This window comes from Tenrec ecaudatus, chromosome 3 (genome assembly GCF_050624435.1).
Source record: "Tenrec ecaudatus isolate mTenEca1 chromosome 3, mTenEca1.hap1, whole genome shotgun sequence".
NCBI lineage: Eukaryota > Metazoa > Chordata > Mammalia > Afrosoricida > Tenrecidae > Tenrec > Tenrec ecaudatus.
Genome location: NC_134532.1, coordinates 18,395,442 through 18,405,410, shown reverse-complemented (window position 1 = coordinate 18,405,410; position 9,969 = coordinate 18,395,442). Strand labels below are relative to the sequence as shown.

At 42.9% G+C, this 9,969-nt stretch overlaps 1 pseudogene; it reads right to left on the bottom strand.

Annotated features, from left to right (window-relative positions):
- Positions 1-734, bottom strand: LOC142443287 (geranylgeranyl pyrophosphate synthase pseudogene; annotated as a pseudogene).
- Between the last annotated feature and the right edge of the window lie 9,235 nt (positions 735-9,969).

Genomic DNA, 9,969 nt, shown 5'->3' with positions numbered 1-9,969 from the left:
TCAGTATTTCTTAACATCTATGTTTTTGATTCTCTGATGCAAAATGTTCTGTACCTGGGTGCTTCCAGACCTTGACTAAATAGCATGAATTGTAGGAAACGAGAGTTTCCTTTCAGTTAGATCTTCAAAAAGCTTTTGTTTTTACTATAGTTTTGGGAGTGTGCATTAGCATAATCATCCCTAATTTGGAAAAAGAGCCCACGTATATTACATAGAGGCTTTACGTCTTCTTTGTAATCAGAGAACAATTGCAAGAGTCCTCCCGTTAAAGGGTCCACTGGTCCTTTGTGGGACCATGGCTTTATATTCCTCTTCAGTGGGACAAGAGCAATTGTCCCTCCAAGGGTAATTGTCTAGGTCTTGTTCCTGATGGAGTTCTAAAAGACGGTGGGTAAAAAGTTTCCCTGTTTTCCTGTATCTGAGTGATCAAGGGTCAAGAATTTCCCCAAAGAAATAACATATACATAAACAGCAAGTGTGACAAAAGGAATTTTATTGATACTGTGAGCCACTGTCAAGCCAGGTCTAAGTTCTCAGTTGTCTTTGTTATCATCAGTGAGCAAACTGGCTTTATGAGACACTTTGGTCACTTCACTAATAACCTGTAGTTTGTCTTCTGGAACTTTCAGTCAATGATTAAAAGCTTCAGAAAGCTTGATTTTTACTTGTTTACCTGGTAACTGAAGTAAGTTGGGTTCTAGAAGACTTCTTTGGATTCTTTCTTGAGCAGTCATCACTGTTTTATAATTTCAGAGCAGATGGTTTAAAGTGGCTATCATGGCTTGCTCGGTACGGGTCTGGAAGTGGCTGTGCTCAGGATTAAGTTCCCACTTCACAGCTTAGACCACAGTTCCCTCTGACCCCGATTTGACTCCCTGCCCTACTTCATACAATTCTCCACGCTCAGGTGCCAGCCACACCACCTTACTCAGTGCAAGAAAATACATCATCCAGTCCCCAATGTAATTGTTCTTAATAAGTTACTTTATTTAAAACATATTTCTTATTGCAGTTGGTGTTTACTAATAATTCATTTATTTGGAAGGACGGGATCAAAATTATCCTACTTTGGAAATATATTAATATCCAAATACATTTTCCACACTTTGTAACACAGAAAGCTGGGTTCCTGGATGCTGTCATTAGGAAAATATGTTTGAAATTCTTTACATTTTCAGGGCAAGTAAAATCTTTAGTGCAGCTCTTCCAGACAATGTTTCTAACTCCCACAAATGACCTTTCCCTGCTTGGGTCTATTCGGAAGGTTTGGGGGCAATATTGATGGGGTTCACCTGAGTAATTCAGAATAGGATTCCCTAGAGAGGATCCCACTTTCTATAAAATGAACCACATGAAAAGCAGGAAGGATGGCATTGCCCACAGGAATCACGGATGGATGAAATTCTCCAGTCCTATGATCCCTGCACAGTGGACTCCCCGATCCAGATGACAGCTACTCCATCAGAGACTGAGCGTGGAACCGTGATGCAATTCCCAATCCACAGAGTAAATTAACATAACTGTTCTTGGGCAGGAGGCTTGCTTAATGGACTCAAGTGTCTCTGGGGGTTTCTTCAGAACTTTGGGCTCACTCACTCTGGAAACTGGTGCCGAGTGCCTCCCGGATGAGGCTTGCTGGAGTTGGGTGCCGCAAGGTGCTTGAGTGGAATGCCTTCCATTTGATATTTATAACAGAGTAGTATGCACTTCCGGCATATATTAGCGACTTGACTGAACTTTACATGTCCTCATAAAGAACTCAGTGACGTTTCCACTGGCACTACTCTTACTGGAGTTGCTCTGAAGGAGTTGCCACGGGTCATATCAAAAAGGAAGAACTTTATTGTGCCCACACGTGTCGCAGTGAGTCTGTATCCAGAAAATGAGCCTTCACACCTGGGGTGTTGAGGACTTTCACAGGAAATGGGTCACTCACAGGAGGCTGTTGAGGATTGGCAGGCCAGTGGAGGACAGCAGCTAAAAAAGGCAGATGAGGTTATATTAGTGGAGGGTGTGCTAGCAATGTCAGGGGCTTCCTTTGAGGCCTGTTGTCTCTGGAGCAATGAGTTGTTCCTGCCGCATTACAACTTGTCCGTGAATTGTGCAGCTATTACAATGGAGTGTAGAACCGAGATATGTTCAATAGTGAACAGTAAGATATTGTCCTATCCATAAGAGTTTAGGAAGTTAGTCTCTTCTGTATACAAGGAAAGAACGTTGTCCTTAGTTCACAGGGACACACAGAGCTCTCTCTCGCACTGGGGAAACTTTTCTCAAACCCAGGAGTGCAGGAGCATCTGAGTGGAGAGTGACCATTTCTCCCGGGCAAGGCATCCTTCCTCATGTGTGACATTCACAGTGTCATTGGCTGTGCGCTACAATCCGTAGTGGTTCCCCACTGAGTATTTGCATCTTCTAGACAACCCCCAGCGTCACTTGAGGAGAAGCAATGGAAGCGCTGGGAGGTGATCATTTCCTCTGGATTTCCACCTCTCCTTACATGTGGTCCACTTCAATTTCCTCTCTGTCAGGACCAGGGAAACACAGGAACAACTGGATTCAAAGGCAGCTGATGTACAGAGTCCTCTCTACACAATGTTCTTGTATCACTTCCGAACCCCCACCTGCAAAAAACTCTTTCGGCCATGGAGAGAGGAGGGTTTTAAGCTTGGGCAGGTCAGTGCTGCTTTCAGTGAGGACTGGAGTTTGTGAGCAACGCAAGATCCTCCAAGAGGAGAACATGGTGTGGCTGTGTCTACTTCTCTTCCTGGTGGCTGCAGCCCCAGGTGAGATCGTCCCTGATTTTAGAGATCAGAACAAGGCACGGTAGGTCTGTCTGGAACTCACTGTGGTTTTCTTTGTTCCCAGGTGTTCTGTCCCAGGTGCAGCTGCAGGAGTCAGGGGCCGGACTGGTGAAGCCCTCACAGACACTGTCACTCACGTGCACAGTCTGTGATTCTCCATCACCACCAGTGGTTACTGCTGGGAGTGGACCCACCAGTGCACAGGGAAGGTGCTGCAGTGGACTGGGGAGATTTGTGCTAGTGGTAACACTTACTACAGCTCTTCCTTCAAGAGTAGCAACTCCATCTCTAGGGACACAGCCAGGAACCAATTCTCCCTGCAAGTGAATTTACTAACTGCTGAGGACACAGCTGTGCATTATTGTGCAAGAAACACAGGGAGGGGAAGTTAGTGTGAGCCCAGACACAAGCCTACGCTGCACGCTGACGAAGGCTCAGGCTGAAGGTTGTGCCCATAGCCCAAGTGTCAGAGCTCATACCCAGGTGCGCGGAGCTGGTGTTAGGAGAAAAATCACACCAGCTCTGTGCTCTGCTTGCTGTTCTTATGCTTTCCCACTGCTCTGCTCTTCTTTTTCCCTCTATGATCAAACAGTGATCCATAGCCCTCTGCCCCCATCCTGCCTTCATAACTTCTATTTCAAACAAGCTAACAAACAAAAACAAAACTTTCTAATCTGTTTTCTTCACATATGGGGTCTTAAAGGATTGTTTCCAAACAAGCAGCCCTCTAAGTGAGATGTCAACTAAGCCTACATGGAGGAAGCACACCATCATCACTGAAGGATGGTAAACCATTTAATCTGAAGTTGAAGGAGGATCTAGTATCAAAGACTAAATTGTGATGGTTGAGAGTGGTAGCCCAAGATTCATTTGTCGAACTTCATAGGAAATAAGTCTCTGGAGAAGTCCCTCCATCTACAATTGAGGCATGGAGAAAAGTGGTTATCTAACAGAGAGCTTTGGAGAGATGAGTATAAAGGATCAAAAACGTCAATCTGGCTTGAACAGTTACAACATTGTCAGTAGATTCCGCCTGCTCTACTGATGAGGCCAACCCTTATCTGGTGTCCTACATTTTCTTTATTTTTGGTTTGTGGTATTTGCTTTGGTTTGTGCTTGTCCATATTAGAATGTATCTCAGAGGTGTTATGTCTTTGGAGGTCACCTTCTTGAATTTGTGTTATATGTTTTTCCATTTTTTGTTATATGCATCCTATGATTGATGAACCCATAGAGACAGAAAGGAGAATAGGGTTTCAGAAGGAGGGGGCACAATGGTGGAGGGGGGTAAAGGGGAGACAATGTCAAGGAGGCCATGCACAAAAAGAATGTTTGGAAACCGTCATAGCAATTGTACAACTCTGCTGAATGTTTTAACTATCGAATTATATGATATCTATCATATTATTATTATTATGTATAATAAAATAAAACCTGGCTTCTTCAATAGTGTACTTCTTAGTTGGGGCATCATTGAGCATTCTCATAATGCAGAACTCTGACAAACCCTTCCTCAGCCAGGTGATCAAGGTCAAATTAACACTGATAAGTTTGTGACGGTGTATATACTGTCACAATAACATAGACAGTTTCCAATCAGGCTATTCTCCAAAACAAATCAACAACAACAACAAACAAAAAATAACAAAATAAAACCTGACAAACACCGTCAGAGCTGTCAAGACAATTTTAAAAATAGAAAGGAATTCCTCAGAATTTGTCACAATAGAGAGCAAGCTAAAGGGGCATGATGACTAAATGTAATATGATGTCTTGTATGGAATCCTATGGCAGGGATAGTACCTTATGTAAGATTTAAGGAAATCCAAACAAATCATAGATTTTAATTCATAACAATGTATCAATATTGGTGTTTGATGATTAATATGTGCCATTATAATGCAAGGGAAAATCAGGAAAGGCTGGGAGGTAATGGTTTGGGGGAGATTATATAGGTATATCTTTCTATTATCTTTACTGGTAAAATTAAAAATAAATTAATGAGTTTACATCTCTGCCATTGTATTAAACATGCAGAAACTGGTCCGAAGTCCATTCCCTCCCACTGATCCGCTGCCATGAAGTCATTTCTGTCTCACACCAGTGGATGGGAGAGCAGTGCTTCCCCGCTTCTCTGAAAGGGTGTTTCCAAAAGAAGCACCATGATACACTGTTCTCTTTAGGAGAAGCTGACAGATTTGAACCACAAACACATATAGTTACCACGCCCATGTTTGACCCGTTGCACCACCAGCAATCTTTGATGTAAATTTGACCTCATTCCTCCATCTTCCCAATAAACAGTTTGGTTCCTTGGAGGCAACTTTATAAAGTTCTCTTCAAATAACTCGAGTCACTCCAGGCAGTGTCATTCCAAGGGCACTTTCCCATGGACTCGGCGACATTATAAGCTTCCAGAACCTCTTTTGCAAGCCTTCCAAGTCCAACATTTCAAGTAGCCAGTGAAGCAGAGTTAATGATCCTGATTACATGATTGCCCAGTTGATAGGAATCTATGAAGAACTGATATGAACTAAGATGATATCCATTCAATATGTTGGTACATAAAATCTTGAGGGAAAATGTACATTTTTCAAAAGTGAATAATTGCAGTTTTAAAATGTGGTTTATTGTATTGGGTTACACATTTCACCATTAAGTTTGAATGAACCAGGAAAAGAAAGTTCTGGAATCTGTTCTTCTAGATCCTTTTGAATAAATTTCTCTCTCCACTATCTTCCCAGTAACTTACCAGGTGTTGGCAGATGTTGCTGTTGCCTCCACCTGCAACCCAGAGGTTTCTCACAGGCTGCAGCATCCAGCTCCTACAGCTGGATTTGTGCCTTCTTCTAGAGAGAACTGTTCTCAGTCAAAGCTGCTCCTTAGGTTGAGGTGTGTTCCCTCTGTACCATGGGCTGACCCAGTGTCCACAAGTTCCTCTTCTGGCTCAGGACAGGATGAGTTTGCAGGGGAAGGTATGAGAGCAGCAAGAGCCCTTGCTGTCTGTCCTGGTTGTTCATTGACACGTGTCCCCCATTCGCCAAAAGACAGCTTCTTGAAGAACACAGAAATTTGGGCATCCCAAGGGCATCAGGACCTTTTAAAGAGAGTTGTCATATGATAGGCACTCTTCCTGGGCACAGAAATCGATCAGAACCTTCACCCACAAACCCACGGCAATATTGCTGCTGTTGTTAGAAGTTGTCCATCAGTTCCGACTCCTATCCACCCTGTGTAGAGGAGAATGAAATGCTGCCCGAGCCTGTGCCATCCTCAGAATTGTTCTTCTTGTTGGAGCCACTGTGTCCATCATCTTCTCAAGGGTCTTCCTCCTTTTGCTGCCTCTCCACTTTACGAGGCATGAGGGCCTTCTGCAGAGACAAGTCTGTCAGATAACATGTCCAAAACCTCACCATGCTTTCCTCTGAAAAGAATTCTGGCTGTACTTCTTTGAAGATGAGTTTATGGATTCTTTTTTTAGGACATGGCACTTTAAATATTTTTAACCAACATCAAAATTCAAATGTGTCAATTCCATTCTGGTCTTCCATTTTCCATGTGCAACTTTAGCATGCATAGGAGGTCATTAAAAATGCTTGGCTTGGGTGAAGTGCATCTTTTTGGTCACAGGACCACTTGGTCCCCAGGAGTCATGAACCAGACTGCAGTTTCCCCAAGCAGCGTTGTGATAGCATACCTCTCCAAGACTGACTTCCCTCCCCTATCACAGTTTCTAGCACTCCACTCGTGTCCCCGCCTCACCATTCACAAACCTGCTGCCTCTCTGCTCTACTCCAAGAACAACGGGTTCCTCCTCACCCCTGGATATTCATGTTCCCTTCTCCCTACATTTATTCCTCCTCACAGTCTTACCACATTGACTTTCAACATGAGAGGCACTGGAAGAATCCTAACAGTAACACCTTCCCTGATTGCAGGTCCTAAGGTGAAGGACACAGAAAACAATGAAGTGCTCATTCCTGTACTTTGCTGAATCTAGTTCTGATTCACAGCAACCTGACACAGCCCTGCCCCCTGCCTCTTGCCGCACCATAATGTGCTTTTTTTTCCCTCTTGGGTCACTCTTTTCATATCTCATCCTTAAGAATTTTTCAGGCCACTTTTTTTTTCACAATGTGGCATCTCCCCTATACTCTGCACTGAGCATGCTGAGTCACATTTTACCATGAACATCTCAGCATGCAGTTCTGTGCTTCCTTTGGGAGATACGCCCTGCAGTTGCTTGTCCCAACTCATCCTTCTCTGAAATGAAGAGGAGGCATCCATAGAATGATCCTACACCATTCCGATGTTGCCTTGCAAAGGATCAGAAGCAAAGCCTGAGCTTCTGTCAATTAAAAAAGACAAATAAGCATATTTTGAAATGCTTCATTATATTTTTGGTACTTTTCCTGTCATTTGTCCTAAATCATGCATTTTTAAATGCTGGGTTTTCCTCTTATAGCTTATGAAGAAAGTTTTCCCCAATTTGTCCTTAATTATCTGTCCCCAAGATAAAGGAACTTGCATATGGACGGTGGAGTGTCAGACAGTGTTCTGTTGCTGTAAATAGGGTCACTGTGGGTCAGAACTGACTCAGTAGCACCTATCCACAACAACCACCACCACATGACCGTGAATTCCAATCTTGCCTTCATTCAGGACACAATGCTTTAGTGGGAAGAAGCTATTTTAATTGCCCAATTATTTGGTCAACTTTCTGTCGGGATACCTATTGTATGGAGTAATCGTGTAGAAATTCAAACAGGTTTCAGGGTGATGACCAGGGCTGTATGAAAAAGTTGTAAGAAGATATAAAACTGCACTGTGAGAAAACGAAGTTGGGCCAAGTATTTATTTACTATTTTTTAAATCCTTCATGACTTTGTATCTACCTATTTTTCAAGGATAGCAAGGGAGGTCCTGGGAATTTAATTTGGAAACTTTTGTTCATCTACCCTAACACCCTGATTATGCCCCTTCCCAAATATTTTTGTTCCCAAATTTAAAAGGATATTAAGAAAGAACACACTGTGAGTTCCTCAAAGATATAAAAATGCACTTTTACATTTCTGTTTATAGTATTATTCCTATCAACCAGAGATATAAATGTACACACACATTTTGTGTGTAAATAGAAAAATAAAATGGATTAATGTGTGATGACAATTTACTATAGAAAGTCACATAATTCATGATATTGTTATTATCATTGTGCCCTTCACACCTAAAACACTCAGATCTGTTCTAGGAACCGAGTCCTCAGATCTCAGAAGTCATGCAACTTCATTTATTGCTATGGATTAGGAGGTCATGCAAATCCATCCCTCCCTCTGCTGATGAAAGCCAATGCAACTCCAACCCTGCAGCTCTGGAAGTGCTCCTGGATTCTCAGGAGTCCCCACTCAGTGATAAGGACTGAGCACAACACAGACAGCATGGAGTCTGTGCTGAAAGGGGTTTGTCCTTGTTGCTATTTTAAGAGGTGATTTTGTCAAGAACCAGTTTGTGTGCTTGGGTGTGAGTGAGAGACATGGTGAATATGTCTGATGGTTTTCCTGCTCAGAGAGTGAGGTGCAGCTAGTGGAGTATGGAGGCGCCTTGGGGAAGTCTGAGGGGCCTCTGACACTCTCCTGCACAGCCTCTAGTTTTCCCTAAAGTAGCTAAATCATGATCTAGGTCCACCAGACTCTGGGGAGGACCTACAGTCGGTCATAATAATCAGTACCTGGGGTAGTGGTGGTACATAACACAAAGACTCTGTGAAGAGCCAATTCACTATCTCCAACGTCAATTCCTAGAACATGTTACACCTGCGCACGAACAGCCTGAATTTCCAGGACATGCCTTTGCATTACTGCACTACCATCACAGTGAGGAAAATTCAGATTCAGGATACAAGCCTCCCCTGCAGGGAGAAAACATGTCCGCAGGTGGCGCTCAAGACCCACAGAGCACAGGTCTAAGGTCCAGGAGCAGGTGCAGAAGGAGATTTAGGACTACTTTCCTGTTGTGGTATTGGTGTTCTTCTCCATCTCTTCATTTCCCTTAGAGAATCTCTCTATTTTAATACCATGCAGTGCCTATCCCTGAAATGTTCTACGTTACAATAATTGTATTACAACAAGTAAACGTTCTGTACAAAAATCAGTCTATTTGGTGTGGAGGAAAATTAGCCACGTGGTTCTCAGAATCAGGGTCCAGGAGATAGTCAAGGAAACTCAGAGCTCCAAATCTAATGAGATTTAGAGAAGTGGAGCGATTGGGTGCTGCCAAAGGTTAGATATTGAATTGGATCAGAAAGACTGGTTATTCAAACTCTCCAAATGGTGCCTGAAGAGAAAGACGGGGATGTGCTGCTAAAAGGACAGAGAGCAGAGGCTTCCATAGAATTCCTCGATTGTGACATTGAGTTCCAGGCTAGAGTTATGCAGCTGACTAGGTAGGGAACGAACCACATTAAAGCAGAATGTGCCTCCTTTCTTCAGTGGGAATTGTGCAGGTCAGACTCAGCACTGGTCTGAAGTCTCTTTCTGTCTTTATCTATTTTCTGTGCCTCTTGTTCAGCAAGATGACATGATTCAGGAATGTTTATGCGTCCCAACGCAAGTCTGTTCACATTCACATTCTCAATATGCCGTGTTCATGGAAAAGGATGCTCAATACCAAGAAAATGTCAAAATGACACAATACTGTCTCTAAATACAATGTAAGTGTAATCCAAAATGACAAATTAATCCATTAAAGAAATGGGGAAAATAGTTGCTCATTTTATATGGAGAATCCTAGGATAATCAAGGGACCCCAAAAGATTGAGATCAAGGTAGGGGCCCTCACACAGACTAACCTGAAAACTATTCCACAGTGACAGCAGTCAAAACAGCCTGATACTCGTACAATGAAAGGTATGTTGACCAATGGAACAGAATAGAAAATAACAAATAATCCATCCACACAATAGACAACTGATCTTCGCCAAAGGCCAAAGGGATTTTATAAGGGAGAGTGTGACATTCTCTTAAACCATGGGACCGGCACAATTGGATCGTCACCCTCAGAAGCATGAAAGACAACTGAAACCTCAGCTAATGTACAAATAGGTCGAACACAAGATGACCAAAGACCTAATGTCAATCCCAGAGCTATAGAGACCATCGATAAGGAA